Source organism: Peromyscus californicus, unplaced genomic scaffold (genome assembly GCF_007827085.1).
Source record: "Peromyscus californicus insignis strain IS unplaced genomic scaffold, ASM782708v3 Scaffold_7__1_contigs__length_154581171, whole genome shotgun sequence".
Taxonomy (NCBI): domain Eukaryota; kingdom Metazoa; phylum Chordata; class Mammalia; order Rodentia; family Cricetidae; genus Peromyscus; species Peromyscus californicus.
The window spans coordinates 109,597,772-109,620,383 of record NW_026294595.1 but is presented as its reverse complement, the minus strand read 5'-3'; the positions used below and the strand labels follow the sequence as shown (position 1 = coordinate 109,620,383).

Genomic DNA, 22,612 nt, shown 5'->3' with positions numbered 1-22,612 from the left:
CCTACTCTACCAAACTGATACTAATAAATTATACCTGTGAGAGGAAGACATGGCATAAAGTTGTTCCTTTCATAGATATCTATCTTCAGGGATTTATATGGCAGGGGTAAAAGGAAAAGTGGGAGAGCTGAAGCAAAAAAAAAAAAAAAAATCAATTGGCCTTAGAAAAAAATCAACTGAACAAAGAATATGGCCCAGTGGTACTTAACTGCTTATGCATGGAACAGCTATTTAATAAAAAAAATCAAAATAAAGTTCTCCTTCATTTTAATGTTTTAAGGTATCACTAGATACAGTTAGCCATTTTGTCCATCAACACTCTGCTTGGATACATGAAAGGATGTTATGTATCAAGATTTCACTGGTTAGCAACTGTCTGCAGCTACAACACTAGATCTACATCATTCAATCACATTTTTTTTTTCACAAGAGCAAGCAGCAGTTCCACACCATTTGGAAGTCCTAGGTGGAAACACATTACAGAATCCAAGAGTCACCCTTTTATGGGACCTCAAAACCAACATGTAAGTTTGTCCATAGGCGGCCATGTTTGCTGAGGCAATTGAAGCTGGAGTCTCCAGAGAGCCTCCCTGCAAGTTTCTTTACTTATTTTTTTTTAACCCTTTTAAAAAAGTTTGGAGGTTGTAATGTAATCAAAACATTTCTGCATTCTCTTTCCTCCCTCCAAACTCCCAGAAACAACTCTTGTTCTCTTTCAAATTCATGGCCTCTTTTTCATCAATTTTTACTGCATGCCTATATGTGTATGTATATTATAAATATATGTTCATAAAGATAACCACTCAATCTGTATAATGTTACTTGCATATATGTTTTGAGGACTGACAATTTGATATTGGATAAACAGTTGGTGTACTCTTCCCTGGAAAAGACTATATCCTCTGCTCTTAGCATTCCTTAGTTGCCTTTAGTTATTTGTGTCTGATTGAGGCCTCTTTCCTATCAAATTTACATAGATGGACCACTCAAATCTCTCTCCTCCATCACCCATATTTTCCTACTACCTATGGTTTACTTCTTTATCCTCTGAAGATCTTCTTGAATGTGCAGGCAATCCTATCACCATGGCCATTTTCAAAGAAATGAAGAGCCGTTGCCAAGATTAACACACCAATAAGAAAATAATATCCACTTTCCTACGTCCATTGTGATAAACACTTTCTCAATTCTGGGTACCCTTAATTCCTCACAGTGGTATTCACCGTAGCAAACAAATGATGTCACCAGAAACCTTAATAACCTTAAAATTTTAATCAAGGTCAAATTCAGCTTCATTCAAAATTTTTATGCTATCATCACATACCTCTGATCATCAGCAATTGACACAAATTGCTTTCTTTCTAACCTTCACTTTCTCTCTGTTGCTCTTGATATCTCTTTACTCTCTCACTCTCTCTTTCTCTCCTTTGAGAAATAGTCTCTCTCTGAAGACCAGTCTTGACTACAACCCAATATGTAGACCAAATTCACCCAGACTACGCAATCCTCCTGCCTCAACATCCCCATTGCTGGGAGGACAGGTACCACAAGCCTTCAATCACCACAAACTTTATCATCACACAATGAATTCCACAATGAAAATCTTGAGGAAAAGCAGATAGAGGTTTGTGTATCACAATGATGTAATCTGGAAAATTCCATTTCCTGTTCTCTTAACTATAACAGATCTTTCCTTTAAGAGCAGATTTCTTTCTAATAAGGAGTTTAATAATAAAAGAGAAGACTCACTTTGAATAGCATATGCAGACTGTCACCCAGCTATGCCTCTAGGCTGTAGATACTCTTTGCCTATGGAAAACTTCTATGTACCAACCCTCAGCTTTCAGGCTTGCCTTTCTTCTCTTTGCTCTTTTCAAGAACAAAAAGTTTCTGATTTGAGAACCTAATTGTATTTAGTCTCATTTTCCACTTGCACTATATTCTGAGTACTCCTCAAATTCGTATCCCCAATATGACACTACTAAGAAATAAGGGAAGCCCATGGAGACTTGAGGAAGTCTATCCATTTGACTCTCTGCCACAAGAAGATACAGTTAAAAGGCATAGGTGTGAAAAATAGACCCTTATCACCGGTTATGCTGGTGTTTTGATTATGTATTTCCTAGTCTTCAGAACTGTGCATAGAAATTACTGTTTAGAAATAATACCAGTTTGGGTATATTTGTTCTAGCAGCCTGAAGACAGAGACTTACGTCTATTGCACTGTTTTTATTTGTAACATTTCTGTGAATAAAAGAAACTAGGTCTTCCATCTCTGAATCCCTAACAGCTAGCAATGTCCCTGGCATATTGTTTGGATTTAGTAAATACTTATTGGCTGACAGTCTCAAAGTAAGATGAACTGCAACATGGTTCATGTCCTCGGACATAACTGATAGCCACGTCGCTGATATATTGTTGCACTCAAATAAATATTCCTTGACTCTCAGGAAGAAATGATGACTGAACGCACCAGTTGACTAAAAGTTTAAAATGGAACTTCTGCAAATACACTTTTTGAATATTTTTTCTATTTAAAGTGCACTAAGATTATACAAAGAAGAGACTTAAACAGCAATTCAAAATGACTAAAAATGTGATGAAAAGTAACTGCCAGTCACTTAAGAGTTGCAAAATCATTCAAAACGCAGGATCACAAAACTCAATAGACCATTAATAAAGTAAAGTGAGTGACACGTGGTAACACAGAAGTCAGGATATTACTAGGAATAAATTAGTACATTGTTATTAAGTGATAATTTTCTTTATTAGCTGCAACTTGTAAAATACGAGATGAGTATCGGCCAAGGCATGAGTCTGCCTTTGATAGACACTTTGGAAGCATGCTTCACAGCCCACATTTCACATCCTGCAGGTCAGATTTTCCCAGATACAGATATGCCCATCAGATGTGGAAAGATAGGCTTATGCTTAAATGCCAGTTTTCAGCAACTCCCTTTGTGTTTGATTTCCAAGTTGTGTTGTGAAATATTTATTTATTCTCAGGTAATTCCACACTAAACATACTAAGACAAGGATTGAAGATAGATGGCCTGCTTGTTAATATTTTGCACCTAAATGACAGCAAATCTCTGGAGGCAGACTTGAGTATCTAATCTTCAGGCTTCTAATACACTGTCTTTATGGTCATCAGTTCCAACAGGGTAAGATGGAAACATGGACACTGCTAACATGCTCTGACACTCACATCAGAGAAATAGCATAGACAGCAACATGCAGTAATCAAAGCAAAGAACTGAAGCTTGGAATGTTCTTTCTGGTTCTAGGACCCGCTGGAGTCACAAAACCAACAGGCTGTCTCATCTTCCTGCTAGGTTGACTTATGTGAAGGGAAGACTTTGATAAAGCCTCAAATTTCAGAATGAACATGACCCAAAATCACACAAAAGTACAAAGCAAATGAAAGTGAGCTCTCTACTGATGAAGGTTCTGTCCATCAAAATGAGCTACATCACTTCAGGAGACTTCATAATTGAGTTTGGAATCTCACTTCTATTCACCATTTAAGATTCTGGTTCCAGATCTCACATAGCTTTGGGCAAAGCTTTCTTTTCAATTACTTCCAGTGATGGATAGGTCCATAACTGAGACAAGAATAATGTAAGAATGATAATAAGCTCAAAATCATAAAGTGTTTTATTAACTTGTCTCCAAAATATTCAAAATTGCTTATCAGCAATTTCTGATTACTTAAGAGATCCTAAAAATGAGGTACATTAGAAATAATGATACTTTGAAATAGATCATCTTTTTATAAATATAAATGCATTTTGAAATAAGATGGAAACTATTAATACCTTTTTGGAAATTTGCAATGTCTAATAATTTTGTTTCTTTCCCTCTGAATTTTAAACTTTTCTAAAAACTTTCCTTATTCACTGTTCAAATTGTATTTTTCTAAAATCTCTAGATAATATGCAAAGACTAGATTCCTTCAGAAGTAAAGCTAATAGATGGTTGAAACACTTTGCAGCAGGATAATAGTCGTACACAGCCTGGAAAAATAATCTTCATTTCCTGCTTTAAAGGAGTTTATGAAAGTCAGCCACCACTATCGTTATCCAGCAATGCTCTAATCAAATTATCATGGCTGCATTCAGATATCATCTGGCAAATTACCTAGGGAGGCTGAAACCTGAGACAGATTTTCTAGGTATTTGGTCTTCAACCTTGGACCACATTTATACAGACTGGCATTGCTTTAAGAGCTGCTCGTGAATATAGTGGGTATGAAGTGCTTTGACCTAAGTGGCAGACTTGCCATTTCCTTTCAGAAGCCTTCCATTTGAACATGAGATCTGTTTACCTGGTCCTTATAGACTCTGAAAGTGTTCAGGGGTCATTATGGTTGCCACCAGGTCTGACCTCTCCATCCTTCTTCTGGTTCTGTGTCCCATCTCCACTCCTACATGCCACGTTTGAAACTACATGCAACTGCAGTCTTCTTTGGGGGGCTCTGCTTGAGCTATTTACAACTATCCTAATGATGTAAAGAATGGAAGGGACTACAAAGATACAGTCTATCCCTGCTAGTGCCCGCTTACTGTCTTCTGTGAGAGCCCTCTTCACTGTGTCCATACTCCCTTATTCCTATCTCTTTTGATGCTTCCATCTTAGGTCATCTGAGCACACCCTCCTCTAGAGGTCTGTGTCTTGGGAACCCAATGTAAGACAGCACGCTAATTTAAGGGCTGACTGGTCTGTGAAGGAGAAAGAGTGGAAGAAGAAAGCTAATATTTACAAAGCACTTACTCTCTCCAAACCTGCACTAGGCACTTTACATGTATTATCTCACTGGCTCTCACCCAAGAAGCACACATGGACCATTCTTACATTTGAAATCCTGAAGCTAAAGAGAAGAAACACAAGTTCATAACTTCAGTGACCCTTTGTTACACAGTGTTCTCTCTTGATCTGACTGAGGAAGGTCATTTCCTAGTCTGCCTTTTGTTTCCAAGGAAAGTAATAAACATACATCTGTTACTATCATTCAGATATTGGGCATGTATATGTGATTGTGTGTGATGAAATTAATTAAACTGCCTGAGTTCATTAATCATATAAATGCAGAAAATAGAGTTTAAATCCCTGTCTAGATAATTCCTGAACCCATGTCATTTCATTTTAGTCACATGCTATGTGGCTCGAAACAAATAAACAGTGGTCACTCAACTTCTAATTTGATGTGGTTTACTATACAGGGTCATCATCACTTCTATGAGAATGGACCTTCTAGAGAATTGCAATATAAGATGGGCATGTGAACAAACACTCCGGCTTACAGTTTCTAAAGAAAAACAGTGATGCTCCTTAGAAAATATGGAACAATCTGAAAGTCAAAAGAAAATGATGTATGTAGCTACTATTATATGTTCTGCATCAAAAGGATGTATTCCTGGACCTCAGTGTCGTGACCGGAAAACTATGTGTCTTTCTTTAGCATAACGGAGCATGTGCTGTGGGAACTCAGAGTAGAAAGACAGGGTGCTGGAGCCGTGGAAAGCTTCCTATCTTGGGAAGGAAGCATGCCAGTCTCCATGGACAACAGACAGCTTATTCATACTACATAGCTGACTTAGAAGCTGTAGGATATTTTGCACACGTAAGCCACTAGGTCTGGTGTTTTGAAAAAAAAAAAAAAAAACACAGCATAATGCCATGTGTTTTGGCTGCCTGAGTAATGGAGGGTTAAATCGTAGCAGCAGGACTTCCAGAGCATGAGGGCAGCTCTAGAGAAATCCGATCTAGCTTAGACATTCAGAGCCAGTGAAACACTAGCTCAGAAAGAAACTCCCTACGAAAAGAAAGCAACTGTTTACAAACTAACCAATAACTATATTGGAGTCATTCTCAGAAAACCTGCACATATGTGCTCACTCATTCATACATAGTTTTATCACTGTTCAGACCTTACCAGGTAAGCTAAGCAAAGTAGTGGGAGATTATTCTGTCTTTGCTTGCCATCTGGAGTAAAATTACAGCAACAATGCCTCCTGTCCCATCTCCTTTGCTTTTAGACAAGTGACTTGGCAGTGGTTTCCTTCAAGTGGTTAAACCCAGACCAAACTTGTGGCTTTTTTTTTTGACTTAGAGACTGTGGTAGAGACCATACTAGCAATTGTAATGGCAGCCCTCAATAACTGTTTGCTTCTAGTCTTTCTCTTGAAACCACCCCAAAAAACCCTGCATGACAGAACCTGGGGAGAATAGAACCTGCAGATGCTCTTCCATCCCAGCTAACAACAGTCAGACTGCACATGGGGCTGCCCTGCTGACTCAGCAGCCAGTTGCAAATGCTGAACTGGTCCATGAGCAGACAGAAGAACTGGCAGCTGAACATAGATCAGACTGCTGATCCACAGAATCACAGCCTAAATATAGGATGGCCATTTAAAGCTACTGTAATTTAAGATGATTTCATATACATACAAAAATACTTATCTGATACTCATCTCACTTTGTTTTCAAATTTTACTATTGTTTATGATTGACAATGTAATTACTTCATTTTCCTGGGACTGCTGGCATTCATATTAACAACAGATACTCACTTAAAAGAAAAAGCAGAGAGAACACCACAAACAAGAGGTTAATATTACATGATATAAAAAATAGGGCACAACCCACCTTTGGAAGAGTGAGCTAGTTATCTGAAGTGCAGCCCTATTGATCAGTTTGGCCTTTCTTGACATTAGATGTGAACTTATAGTTTGTGTCTGACTTCTATCATTTAACACAGTGTCATGGGATTTCATCCATATGGCATCATGAATGACTAGTTCTTTTCGCTTCACAGCTGAATTGTACTTGCATTATGAATACACTGCTGTTTGTTTCTCCACGTTCTTTTGATGAACAACTGGGTTGTCTTGTGAACTATTACTATGACATTATGAGATAGTCTTGCAACTATCATCTGATGGTCATACATGCACATTTCTATTTGGGTTATATAATATTATGTGGTATTATATGATATGCTATGGTGTGATACAATATGGTATGGAATGATATGCTATGATATAGTATGGTATGGTATGGTATGGTATAATACAATATGATGCAGTATGATACAATGGACACAGGTATAGCTTTAACACTTTTGCAAGGGACTAAACCGAGAAACCCAGGGAAGTTCCAGTTATCTATATCTTTTCTCAAACCTTTACTGCCAGATTTTTCTATGATCATGTTGTATATCTTTATAGGGACATAAAGAGTATGTCCATAGAAATGTTGATTTTTTTACTATAAAAATACTGTGATACAAAAGAATAGAGTCCTTTTAATTAATAATTACAATGTGATTAATAAAAATGGTTCTTTTGATTCTTCAAAAGTAGAAAATTACATTTAATTGTCTTCAACCAATCCAATTGAGAATGGATAACGATGATTAACAACCTGAAATGCTGCTAAGTAAATACATTTGTAACTGCATGCTATATTTTGAGTGTAACCTAGGATTTATTTTTAACTCTAAGAGGACAGCTAAGATCAATCACTATTAGCCTTTAGCATTTAAACCTATCATAAGCCTGGGAGAATAAACACTACCATTTTCTACTCAGTTTGCTAAATTCCAAATCATTCCTGTGCTCAATGCATGTTCTAAAGGAATAAATTAGAGGCATTTTCACAAATTCAAATATTTGTAAATCAGGTCTAAAATTAAATAAAGTAACCACTAGGAAAGAAATGGCTTGTCTCTTTAAAGGTTCTATTTATACCCACTGGATGGCCACCATTAGGAAGGACATAGTTCCCTTAGCCAGAATTATAGACGCCTCAAAATATATTTCCGGTATTCCATCAGGAACAGGCAGGGACTCAAGAAGAAGCTTCTGGTTTGGCCAAAACACAACCATTCCTTCAGGTCCACATTGCCTGCACTAGAGGATAGCTAGGTCCTGTAAATGAGTGCAACAGGAAGAACTATTCTGCCCTGTGTCTGGAAATTTAACCATTCCTTGTTTGCACTTGTCATAAAAGGCGCACTTGGGCATCACTGGCCATCAGCTGAACACAGGCTTCACAGCATGGTCTGGCAAAAGTTTCTTCCTTATTCATAAACATGTCTTGCTTCTATTCTACCAGAATAGACTGACCTATTATCACTATGTTTCAGAAATCCCAAACTTACTGCAGATCATGTCAGTTTTCAAGTCTTTCATCACTTAGCACTTGATAACCTGCTTTAAACATCTACTGCAAGGGCAGCGGGGTTTTGTTTGTTTTTTGTTTTTTGTTTTTTTTGTTTTTGTTTTGCCACAAACCCTGAAAAAGTACTTTCCACAGTGATGCAGATTTAGATATACGACTATTGGCCACTAGATTCTGTTTTCCTCCTAAATATGTGCAGCCTTGTTTTAACTTCCAGCTGACAGGTTTCACATCTTACACAACCGACTCTAACATTCCACTTACAACTTTAGAGCCAACATTTCTATATGACAGTTGAACCCTAGTCAGTGGTTTCAAACCAGGAGCATCATCACTGACCTAATCATTGTCCTCCCCCTCCTTTTTCTCCTCCTACTCCTCTTTTCTTCATCTCCCAAAGACACACAGCCTTGCCTTGTTCCTGGAGCTGACAGCCCCCTTTCCCTTATATGCTCAATACACTCTGTTAATCTTCCCTTCAGACTGAGCACCCCTGAACTTCTCACCTACCCCCATTCCTCTTCCATCTCTCTGGGACTATGCTTCAAGCCCTCGCCCATGTTACTGTCATTATCTCTTAATTTACCTATGCCTCAGTTTACTCATCTTTTCAAATCACTTTACAACAAACTTCTTTCCATTGTAAGGTTTCACCATTCAATGTAAGGATCAAGTGCAAGTGTTTCCACTGGCCTTCAATGCAGTCCATGAGAACTCTTACCACACTAACCTCTCACTTGTTATTTGTTGTTCAAATGTCAACCAAATCTTTCTTAAAGAAGGTGTCTGTGCCGTGCTATCAATGAACTGTTCTGTGGCAATGGAAAGGAGCTCTGGAAGTCAATTTTTTCACCACTGATAACTGGGCCAGGGATGAACATACAACCCTGGAGTCTGGTGTTGAGCTCAATGAGGCTAGTGTACCTCTGTTGTGGCTGGGGTAGCCACACACTAGACATGTCTGTCAAGATTTAAGACATGTATGAGGAAGATGAAGAGGAAGTGAGAGGTGCTACAGTGTATCCCAGAGAGACACAGGGACCATCTGAGTTACTGACTCTCAATTTCAGGCTGTTATTCTTTATGATGTTCTACTGAGTTTCTTGCTAAATCCTTTATCTGCTCCAATGATAATTGCCCAAAGCCAGTTCAACATGGTCAGAAATCGGGCTACCTTTTTTTTCCCCCCTTATAGGTAAATCTATTAGATCATCCTTGATCACCATGGCTGGCTTCATCTGAATGGCTTTCCAAAGACTCTTCCCCTCTGTAAATACAAGCCCCTCTTCTCTCTTCATCTAAATCATATCTTTTTAGGACTTGACTCAAACTCTCTTCTTCCAAGAGGTGCTGCTTGCTACAGCTTTTTGCTTCCTCTTTCAAGGTTGGAGACTGAGATCACAAGAAGATAGAGAAGAAGCTATGAAGTTCTATCTGCACCACATGTGTTAGCTCACTTGACTTCCATTTGCTGATGGCAGAAATCAAGAGAAATGAAAATTGTCTCATAGATTTGTCATGAAGTTTTAAGTAACATATTTAAAGTCCTATTCCAGTTCCCTGTCTTCATGGGGACCAGTGATATAGTATTTCTTGTCTTTTTATTTCTATAGAACTTTGCTTCAATATTAAACTGACCCTGAGTAGCAAAAAAGATTTGATACTAATTTAAAACAAATGTGAATGAGTCTTGTTCTTCTTAAACAAGACAGTTTAAGTGATGTGTTCTTCCAGGTCAAGAGCTTTCAATACTCCCTGCAACAAGCTAGCAAAAGAGTTGGCTATACGTTAAGCAAGATTACCAACTGGAAAGCAACCTGCCCTCAAGACATGGGACTTGAGGTAAGTAAACAAATATAATTAAAACTACTTTTTCTAGAAAGCAAAGGCTTAATTTTTCAACTACATTGCTTTTCTTGTTTTAATAAACCCACTGTGCATATTTTCTTACATTTGGAAAAACATAAAATGAAGGAATAAAGATGATTCTGTTGATAAGCATATTAAAATGAAATTTCTCAAGCAAGAGAATTTCAATTTTATTAAGAAGCACACAACCATGAAAACTTTAGCAGATGTCAGAAAACAGGATCATACAACCCAGAAAAATAACTTAAACCAGACAACCTTGTATTTACAATAGTTGCCTCTAACTCCCAATTTGACAACTACACTTTTGCTCTCTACAGCTCATTGATTTAAATGACCAAAACTGAGCTGGTTTTCAAAAGTAGTTTTAAGAAATGTTATGTAGGCCTCCTGGACATAAATAAGCTTTTTTGTTTTGGTTTGGGAATTTTTTCCTATAATTCTATGGACGATATTCTCTATGCTTTTGCTGTGGTATTCATCTCCTTCTTCTCTGTCATAATCCAAAAGCTGGGTCTTTTCATGGCGTCCCAGAGCTCTTTCACCATCTGTTCATACTTCTTTTTAAATTTATCATTTGCCTTTACTGCATGATCCAATTCCTCTGTCTTGTCTTCCATTCTTGATTGTATTTTCTATATAGTCCATTCTATTGGTAAGGCTTTCCACTGAGGTGGTTTTTTTGTTTGTTTGTTTTAATTTGGCTTACTTAGTTTTACATTTCTAGCAATATTTATGCTTTGGGTTTTCTTCAGCAATTCTATCTCTATTTTTTATTGGATTGACTTCCCTAAAAAAGCTCAGTTCTAGTATAGGTTACCTCTTGTCCAGTTCTTGGTAATGGGGCCCCATAAATTCCTCTAAACATTGTTCTTCATTACCTTCCAGACTTGACAGTAAGACCCCATGGCTGAAGATACCACATACCTAAGTCACAGCACATGGAAATATTAAGCTGGTACCCACATGGAACTTTCATCCTATTGGCTAGATTTCATAGTTGTGGAGGGTTATATATACACTACTTGAGGTGGTGGCAGGGGATCATCAACAGTCTTACCACCTGTGAACTCTGAAGGCTATAATAACCCTTGGCCTGGCAGGATATGCCCACTAGTACTGTAGTGGCACAAACATTATGGGAGTAACCACCAATTAAAAATTCTATTCAAATTATAATCCAGATGATGGGATCCATCACTGGTACCAGTAACTAATCTAAACACCCATAGCTGGCTAAATCATGTGCCCTAAGGAGGAATCTATTATTCTGATAAATGTACATAATAAACTGACCCCTATATTCTTATCTTCATACCCATAGATTCGTCTATCTCTTAACTCTCATCAGAGAGGCTTCTTTTTGCAGTAGACAGTGACATATGGAGATCCACAGCCAGTCAACATACAAAAAATAAGAAACCATGGATAAGTACACAGCTCTAAATGTGTTATCTATATCACATGTCTTCCCCTTCCTGACTCATAGGTCATTGTCAAAGAAGGGAGAGAAAGATTGTAAGAGCTAGAAGGAATAGATGTCTATAGTGAAGCAGTATTTGATAGATAGAGCCGTACAGTTGTACACCTGAACTCATAGAAGCTTAGAAAGCATGCAAAGACTTGCAAAAGATCAAGCCAGCAAAAAAAAAAAAAATCCCAACATGGATAAGGGAGTGAGAATTCATGAAGTTCTACCTCATCCAAGGAGCTATTAGCAGCTGGTGACTGGGATGGAGAGTCAGTCTTCTTCAGGGATATAGGCCTGGGAGACTACTCACACTCCGGTAGATGATTCCATACTTATGCACATGCAGGAACCATCACTAAATGGAGTTTGTGGGTATTATTTTTAAAAAGAGAGAAAGGAAGCACATGAATTCAGTAGGGGAATGTGGCAGAGGAGATAGGGGAGGGCTTGGAGGGCAGAGAATACAGGGTGATTGGATTCAATCATATTTTATGAGTGTCTGATTAGGAAATAAAATATTTTCTAAAACATTACAAATATAAAGCAAGTTTATGTGGTCCCTAGGATGATATAGTCTCTGTTTTATTTTATAAACTTTGAATATTAACACAGAATTCTGAAATACATAAGGAAGACAGAAACATTGAATTTTTATGATTTTTACCAAGGTACATATGTGTTTTCACTCTCCTTATTCCTACAATTAAATTAAGTTGCTAGAGATGATTGGTATAGTCACATTCAAGAAAACTGGGCAATGCCAGTTAAGATGTGTACATTCTGGTATTGTTTGTAACAGTTCCTTCTTCAGGTGATGCGTTGATAAGACTTTCAACCCTTACTATTAGCAGCTTCATTTCCATTAAGAACCCTGGACCAGGCTATGCTGACCTTCTCTACAAAACCACCCTTAAATATGGTTCTCCTTTTATGGTACTGCATGGAACCTCAGCCAGGGTCATAAACAATAGGTACAGTCAGCATGCCACCCTTGCTCAGCTTCAAAAAGCTATGGAAGAAGAGATCTCCAATCATCTTCCCAGAACTGTGTTTGTTGTTGAAGGTAGGATGTGGTGAGCATAAAGAGAAGGGTACAACTGAGAAAAGAGAAAGAGAATGGTTCCTTAACAGGGAATTCCACAATCAGAAGCCTCACCGAGAAGCATTCCCCAACAGCCCAAACTGGAAATGCACAGAAGCATCAACATTAGTCATAACCCTGGACCTTCCAATCTGCTTAGCCCCTGTCCACAACCAACCACAGATCGATCAGTATTTGCATAATGAGAACTGAATGATAGAACACTTGCTATTTAGCTGTTCCCCTTAACCAAATCAGGACTGCTGCACAGTGCAGACATCCATGGCTCATCATGAGGTCTGCTGCACAGTGCAGACATCCATGGCTCATCATCAGGTCTGCTACACAATGCAGACATCCATGGCTCGTACTGTCCACAGACTTGCTGTTACTACATAGACAAAGTCCAATAAATAAACTTTACTTTCTACTATGGTCTAAAGGCCTATTTCTTCCTAAATGTCCTACTATATATTGTACCTGTAACCTGACTGCACAGCTTCCATGAGAGAAGTTTTGTGGAGTCTTCAAAGCTTTTCATTTTGTTTAAAATAATACAAACCTTTAGGAGAACACATCAACATTTTAATCCCAAACTGTGTATCTTTCAAAATTTCTTTTTATCTTCTGCAGCCTAAGTCTTTCCTTAGGACATTAGACAACCCTTTTGCAACATTTCAAGATTGTTTTTTAAGTTGTTTTATTGCTTTTATAAATAAAAATCCATTTTTCAAAAGGTATGGTGGTGGAAACTGAGATCTGATTTACATAATTGGTTAGCTAATTAATGTCATGGTTGGTGTCTGATTATATTACGGATTCTATTTGTGTCTCCATCAGATCAAGGGCAGAACCAGATTATCTAATTTACTAGCAATAAAGAAACGGCTAAACAGAGATGCCTCCATCCAACTCTGAGTTAACAAATAATCCTGATCACCCTATTTCTGTTCTTAGAGTGCGAAGCATGCCTCATGGAAAACAAGATTAAATGTAATTTATAATGATAAGTGATGAATGTTATTTATTCTCATTCTAGAAAAATTACAAATGTGAATAATTACAAATGAGTAAATTAAAATGTTCATAATTTCCGACCCAGAGGAAGTCACTATCAGTTAGATTCCCATCCATATAGCTTCCAGGCATTTCATCTTTTAACAAAAGATCTAGTTCATTTTCCTTTCCAGTCTGAATAGTTCCCTTAACAACAAGAGTGTGCACATTTTATGTATTATTTAATCAGGGAACATTTACTTAATGTCAGAAAAACATCATCATAATTTATCTGATTTCCTGTTTTTGAGAAATTTATAAGCATACTATTATTACTATTTAGTATTTCATCACATTTTATTTATTATATGTGCTTGTGCGTATGCATGCACATGTATGCAACACAGACCATGTGCGAAGGTCAGAGGAAAACTTGCAAGACTCCGTTCTCTCCTTCTGTCATGTGCATCCTATGGATTCAACTCAGATTGTCAGACTTGGTAGCAGAAACCTTTGATCTCTAAGCCATTTCATTGGCCCCCAATTTGTTTATAATATTGATCAGTGTTACAATGGATTTCATTGAAATAGCTGATAAATTTCACAATAACTATTTTAGAATAAGATATTAATAGTAAAATTGTTGAGTTGGAGGGTTTGAAGGCTTTTATATGATAAATTTGTCAAAGACTATAAAAAAACTGAACAAGTCTAAAAAACCTTCAAAACAGCAAATATAGAATGGAATCACCAACCACCACACAGAGTAGACTCACCAACCACCACACATTGTGGAATCACCAACCACCACACACTGTGGAATCACAAACCACCACACAGAGTAGAATTACCAACCACCACACAGAGTTGACTCACCAACCACCACACACTGTGGAATCACCAACTACTACACAGAGTAGACTCACCAACCACTACACAGAGTAGAATCACCAACCACCACACGGAGTAGAATCACCAACCACAACAGAGAGTGGACTCACCAACCACTTCACTTTGTGAAATCATCAATAGAATCACTGACCACTACACAGAGTAGAATCACCAACCACCACACAGAGTTGACTCACCAACCACCGCACAGAGTGGTATTACCAACCACTACACATTATGAAATCACCAACCACCACACACTGTGGAATCACCAACCACCACACACTGTGGGAATCACCAACCACCACACAGGGTAGACTCACCAATCTTTATATAGAGTGGAGTCACCAGCCACTGGTTCTTAGCTTTCAAAAGAAGTAAATTTTACAAGTGAAGATTATTTTTCTATACATTGCATTTGGATATGCATAGGTTCGGTTAATTTTAAAGCTAATAAGGCTCACTCCTATTTCTTTTCATCTTTGTTAACCGTTCATTGTACTCCTTTACCCATTTTCTTATTTTTCATATGAATTTACTTCACAATAAATACTTTCAGAATGAGGATTTAAACCTTTTAAATGTCATTGAGTTTGGTTTGCTGAAAAATAAAAATAAATAAAATATTTAAAAGCCCTAATTTGTTCTACTTTCCCCTTTAAATTATGAATTACTCTTTGTAGAGCATTTTAAGTAATGCTGTACAGTCTGCCTCTTATTGAATAATCTATTGGTCACGTGACTTAGCACTATTTTGATCACCTTGAAACTATTTCAGAACTTTATAAATATTTGGAGGTTATATATTTGGTTTTTATCTTAATGTGTATTTTTATATTAGGAGTTGAGGCTGGAATATTTTCTAACTTTCCTCTTCAGGATCATGTTAATTATTCCGATTGCTTTCAATGAACATGTTTCTGGGGTACAGTGTGGGACTGAGACAGGAGTACAGTGTGATCAACTCACAGGAACCACCCAATAAATTCCATTTTGTCATAATCCCCACCTCCTTACTGAAGTCCTCCTGAGAATTTTTAATTAATTTGTTTTCCCAACATAGATAATTTTGCCCCCAGCAAATGTTAACACGCCCTTCTTCTGTCTAGTATTTATGTTGTTTACCACAGCGTTCTGCTACAGACATGTCAGTGGGTGCTCTGGTTCTTGCTCCATTTATCAGAAATGCCCTGAGTGCAACTACCACATGGGATCTCAACTGTGGCTTTGAGATCATTGGCAATATTCCAAACTTTATGAGATCTTTTAAAAATCATTAATAGAACATTATCATCTTTGTCACTTTATGAGAATGATCATGTGATTTCCTTCCTTTCACCTGCTGAGATAATAACTGTAAGGATATGGTTTCTAATATTAAAATACATTTAAGGATCGTCTCTGTTATGTTGGACTTTTAATATAGTAGATTTTATCTGTAGTTGACTTCAATCTTGACCACCTAGTAGAGGAATTCTGAAGCACAGTTTAGAAACAGAACACATTATGCAAAGTAGCTATATAGTACATGCTGTAATGTTGTCCAGTTGATTAGAACCAAGTCACAAACTTTCCAACAAAACTACACAGATAGTCTATTCAAAAATACTTAAATAAGCTGGGTGGTGCGCACCATTAATCCCAGCATTCAGGAGGCAGAGGTAGAGGGATCTCTGTGAATTTGAGGTCAGCCTGGTCTACAGAGAGAGATTCAAGACAACCAGGCTACATAGAGAAACCCTATGTCAAAGGAACAAAAAACAAAACAAACAAACAAGAACAGAAAAAAATTAAATAAACAATAGCCTAACCCAGAGAAGAAAGTATGCAAATTAATCTGACCAGAATGTTGTTTCACTTTAGCTTTTAGGGGAAATCAATTTTAAAGAATTATATTGCTATGCTCCAGACACATTTATTACACGATTCTGAATACCCTCGCCTAAATTAGCTTCTCCCATAGGGAAAACAGAGTCTCAGCATAAAAGCATAAACAAGGGGTGTAGCTAGTCTACTGTGTTCTGTGTGATGCTTAACATCATGGCTAAAAACTGAAGAACCATGGAGCAGACTTTCCCTCACATTGTCTCTTCAGCACTGATAAGCAAGCCAGAGGTCTATTTTTAGTAAAATGCTGTTTTTAATCTAGTAAGCTTCTACTCCAAAACAATTTATCAACTGCTGCCAGATCTACAAAGCCAAGACAAAGGAGGAAATATGTCTAGATTCAAACAAAGAATTCCGTGTACTCGATTGTTCTGTGACAACTCTTAGGCCCATGATCATATCTTTAAGAACTCCATACGGCTTTAGGACTCGTATTTAACAGGACATGGAATTTTACAGTTAACCTTTAATGTGGTACTGTGCTAAAAAAAAAGAAAGAGTTCAAAAGGGGTAGAGTGTTACATTCCACCAGTGACTGGAAAATTCAGAAAGGAATGAGCAAAGTGAATACATGACAGGCTTTCCACAGGCTTTCAAATCCACACTCCACAAGAAATCATAACAACCAATTCTGATCATTATCCAGCACACATTTCTGGAACATCTTTTTCTACTTTCTCATCATCATCATCATCATCATTATTGTTGCACTATTAGTAGTGTCACTATTATTATTTCAACCTTCTAGGTAATTCCTGAATGTTTCACAAAACTCAGGTCTGGATACAACCACTTTGGAAAACTCCTTCATCTTTAAAGAATGAACATTGAACAATCACACTCCTTTACCAGAACTGTGCTGAGGCAGCTCTCCTTGGAGTGCAAGCTGACTGTGCAGAACCCTTTCCTACTTTACACTCAAGTGCTTGGTGCTTGCCTCTCACTCAACACGTCCACTCCAAGGCAGAAGTGTTTGCAGATGCACAAGAAAACGTGTGCATGAGTTATGTGCGGCAATGCCATTAATAATAATCTTAATTGAGAAGCTATGCAAGTGCCCACTGTAATACCATAGGTAAATACGGTATTATGCAAACACACTGTGGAATATTATACAGCAACAAGAATTACAAAGCATAGGGCATTGTGAATAAGTCTCACAAACACCATGGTGAATGAGTGACAGAAAGAAAAAAACAAAAAACAGACACACCCCAACAGAGCAAGCTGTGAGTTTCCCCTGACTTAGAGTGCCCAACTGGCAGCTAGTCTGTGTGGTTGGAATCAGAAGGTTAATCTTTCAAGGAGCAGCAGCAACTGCAAGGTAGGAGGAGGATGTGGAAGGAGGGCTGAGAAGTGCTCCATTTCTTAGTCTGTACGTGCTGGTTACATGGTTGTACTTTGATAATTTAAAAAACATCATGAAGTGATATTATGCATAACCTCCACCTTCTAACTATATTTTATTACTCTATAAAAAGTTTTTAAAAGAAAAAAAAAGTCAGCTTAGCTAAGCACCAATTAAGAAAGGCTGTATGCCCTTATCATTGCTATATCCCCCTCACCCAGGCATCACAAGACAAAATTGTAAACCATATGAAAGGATCAGTACTTTACTTGGCATAAAGACTCAACATTTATGAAACAGTAACTCTCCTCACCATTCTGACTTCTTGTCTCCACATTGTGTGTCATCCTATCACTCTGTACATGCTCCTGCAATGCACTAGGGTGATGATTCTCCTTCCTCATTTCTTCTATTAGATGGTCCAGGACAGCCAGGTCTAGACACAGAGAGCTTGTGACAAGAGACTACAGTTATGTCATCCATAAGGTGCCACAGTGACCTCCAAAATACATACCTCAATGATCTCAGAAGATGTGGCTTTAGTATCAGTGGATAAGATGTTCACCGATTAGCCAGTGACCAGTAAAAGAACAAGATGGCAAATCGCCATGCACCATGAATCACTTCGTAATGAGAGGGAAGAACAGAAAAACCCTAATACAGGTGACAGGCAAAAAAAAAAAAAAAAGAAAAAAAAAAACAAACAGAAGCATTATGCTTGACAAGCTTAAGAGATGATTTTATGGGAAACCTCTAATATTCTGTGTTATCAGTGGTGAAACTGCCTGAAAGTAAAGAAAAGTGTAAGAGAAAAAAAAAATCCCATAAGCAAGCACCCAATGTGCTAGTCTGGCTGCCATACCCTTCAAGATGTTCCCTCCAAGTTGCACAGGCAGCAGTGAGAGCTGAGGATGAGAACACTGGCTTTCTCAAGATAGCTTCCTTCAAGGAACTTTCTCAGGTCTTAGTGTTGACTGTGTTCAGTCAAGCTGAACTAAGATAGCCCGCTGTGCTTGTCACTTTGCACGCAAATCAAAGGAGCCAAGTAGCAAAATGGGGCTTTTGTAATACCAATAGCAAAAAGTAAAATGAAATAAAATAGAGCAAGCTAGAAGTCCATCTCTGAAGCACAGAAAGGATTTGAAGTATGCAATATACAAGATATGAAGTAATTAAAAGCTATCAAAAATTTTAATATCTAAAGATATTATAAACCCCAATAGCAGCTGTAATTTGAAAAAAATGCAAATCTATTCTCTTTGTAAGAGTCATAAGGAGCATGTAATCCCATCCAATATTCAGTTCATATAACTAGAGTCCAGTACCAGACTTTACAATAAAAGTTTAAAAGAAAGCATCCAAGTCAGGTATGGTATTGCATGCCGGTGGTCCCAGCTTTCACGAGGGTGCAGCAGGAAGATCAAGAGTTCATGGACCCTAAAAATTCTAAGCAAGCTGGGCCACACAAGACCTTCCCTCAAACAACATCCATAGTATACACATCCTTTCTTCAAAGCCTATTGTGAACAATAACTAAAATCCAAATGAGAAAATTAGGACATGTCCATTCCCAGTACAATGTTGATTAGATGACATTTGTCATTAAATTCATAAGTGTGACAGAGGATCCTGTTCATATGGAGACATACACTGATATTATTGTGGATATAATACCAATATGAGCCGGGCGGTGGTGGCGCACGCCTTTAATCCCAGCACTCGGGAGGCAGAGCCAGGTGGATCTCTGTGAGTTCAAGGCCAGCCTGGGCTACCGAGTAAGTTCCAGGAAAGGCGCAAAGCTACACAGAGAAACCCTGTCTTGAAAAAAACCAAAAAAAAAAAAAAATACCAGTATGCTTGGAGACAATCATCCAGGGATTTGGGGTTAGTAATTAGGTAAGTGTTCAAACAAAAAAGTAGTTAAGGTGGTTTCTCAGGGCTATAGAAGGGCCCATTCATCATTTTTGATCTCTGTGTACAACTGATGTTTCTATAATAAATGAGATTTTTGAAAATAGATCACAAACAGAATATAAAGCAGAAAGCAGACTCCCCCAAGAAAAGAGTATATCACTTATAATTTCAAGTATATAAATAACAAAACCAGGTAGAACAAACACAAAGCATGAAAATCAGAAGAGTAGTCTATCATGGTAAGGCTGGGCAGTGACCAAAGGTGGTACATTTCTTAATCTAAAAATGTGTAAGGCTTGTTTAGAAATTGAAAAACAGTTTAATTTTACAGTAGTGAATCTTTTACTTTTAAATGTGTACATTAAAAACAAATAATCACACTGTGTCACAGGTATCAAGGTGTTTGTTACTATTAAATGCATTAAAGAACACATTAAAGGCAAGATGTTATGTTTCACAATACAAGCATTTCAAAATAGAGTCTTGACCTCCACAGCAGCATGAAAATCATAGCTTAGAAGTCATAAACATGGACAAAACACTTCCTTTTCTTGGTCAGATCTAGTCTCAAGATCAAAGTGTTTGTTGAAGACACAGGGGGCAGACTCCATTTGGTAACTCCTTACCTCACTCTTGAAGACAGCCCCTAGCATTTCTAACTCATAGAAAATGACACTGTGGCCCATAGGAGTTATGCCATTTACCAAATGGTACCATGCTGATCAGAAAGGATTAGCTCTACACCCATGTGGCTCAAAAGCCTATGCAGCAATTTCCATTTCGCCCAATGACTTCCAAAACAAGCATCCAACAAATGTGCAAATTAAGTTACATGTTTTATTGTACATTAAGCAGACTGTTTTGCTTAAATTTTGGTGTTTGTTTCTAACCAAAATAGCTCAAAATGAAAACAATCTGAAACTGTAAGCAATGATCTACTTTAAAAATCCATTAACCTCCCACGTGCCAATTCTCACTGTAATTCATCTACTGAATCCATCCTTCTTGTGTTTTCTAGAAAGAAATGACTTCCCCTAAAGCAAGGACTTCAACAATCATGCTGATTCCCCACCTAGAGAGGAAAGCATACTGCATGATGGAAGGAGGGGTCATTGTTGCAAGTTCCCTAATATCCAATCAATTTAAAAACTATGGGCACAGTATACCTTCCTAAAGAACAGGTTTAATCTACATGCATGCATCTGAATTGAGTCACTGCTAAGAATGCATGCACTTTCTGAATTCTACAAGTATTTGGCTAGATGTTTATATACTCAGAACACAAGCCTTTCCCATGGAATTTAACCAAGTTTTTGTGCCCTGGGAAATGAAGAGGCCTGGACTTCATTCAACAAAAGCAAATGTGCACATTAAAACAAGTTTAATGCTCAATTGCCAAATTTCAAAAGTTTATAGACCTCACAATCAATAACAAAGAAATTCTTCTGTTTTCTGAAAGGAAAAAAAGGGAAAGGAGAAAAGAGAAAAGAAAGATGAAGAGGTCAGTGCTGGGCCTCTACCAGACCTTCAGGCAGGACTGCTCATGGGTGTTCCTCCAGATGGCAGACTTCCAGGGAGCTTGCCAACTTGCTGGCCTTGCTGGGGACACAGAGGTCTTACAGCTTGTCCTAATGGAACTGTGAGACAATGTAAATGTTTGAAGAAGGCCTAGGGCTTGGGATCTTATTGGGTGAGACACCTTAGAAGCACTGTATTATAATCTCTGCCATAGAAATGCCACCAAGCCCAAATATAGAACACAGGCAGGAAAACAGCATGATGCCAGGGTAGAGCTGGAATTCCATTTAACAGAGGCACTGCCAGGCACTCCAGGAAGGGTGCAGTGTTTACCAATTACAGGAACTGGACCAAACTGTTTGATTTAGAATAGCCAACCTATAAATGGAGGCATGTATGTTACTCATGAGTACAATGGTAATTTAACTAACCAAATACTACAGTCACAACATATTTACATAAAGATGACACACACTTATTTGTTGTCTAGTTGAACAGTATTCATTGCCAAAAGGGGACAGGGAATATAGAGAAAGACTGGGATTGTCTCAGAGACTGCTAAAGTGGAGAGTTGCAACTGATTGCAGTGTTACAGATGTGCTGAATAAAATTATTTTTAGAAATTTAAGTTAAGACATATAAAAATCCTCTGTGTGTACAACTTCAATGTCAATAACAGAGAAGACAGAGACAGGGTGACAGAAAATACTTGGAAGAAATGACCATAACTTTGTCAAATTGCTGAACGACATCAATTTTCACATAGAAGCTTAGCAATCTTGAGCAGAATAAACTCTTTAAAATAATGTATAGACTTATCACAGTGTACATACAGAATAACAAAGGCCAAGAGAAAATCTTGAAAGTTAGTTGAAATAAATATGATATTACCTATAGATAAATAATAAGCAGTCAAATATCCACTAAAAATGAGGGCGTGTAGGAGACAGATTTCTTTAAAAGAGTTGAAAGGACAGAATTACATCACCTAAGATTGGTAAATCCAAGAAATGATATAACTCAGAATTGAGGGCAGGAGAGAATTGGGTAATGAAAGTAAATAAATCCCTGTTATGGACCAGGGCAAGAGCAGAAGTTTCAGGAAGCTGCATTAGCTGAAGAAAAATGAAACTGAAATTCAAGATGAATAGTCGATGCAAGGTTTCTGAAAAAAATGGCATTCTTATTAATTTCTTTATAACACACAGTACTATCTGAAGCAAAATTAGAACAAATATCTTGTTAGGCTGAGATGTAATGAGCAAGAAGCTGGCAAATGCTTTTGATAAGACTTGGTTCACTATTAATGCTGTTTGGGAAACCAAAATTAACCGAGGGGAAATTATGAAAAATTAAATGTTAATTTTTCACAATTTTGATCTTTTTTATTTTAATTCAGCCTAAGAAACTATACAAAAAGACGCCTGAGACGTCTCAATGTAGATGTCTATGG

At 37.6% G+C, this 22,612-nt stretch overlaps 1 protein-coding gene across 2 annotated transcripts in view; it reads right to left on the bottom strand.

The window, feature by feature from the left end:
* Positions 1–22,612, bottom strand: part of Plcb1 (phospholipase C beta 1) — a 714,140-nt gene that overhangs the window by 607,489 nt on the left and 84,039 nt on the right. The gene's annotated exons all lie outside the window — the stretch shown is intronic.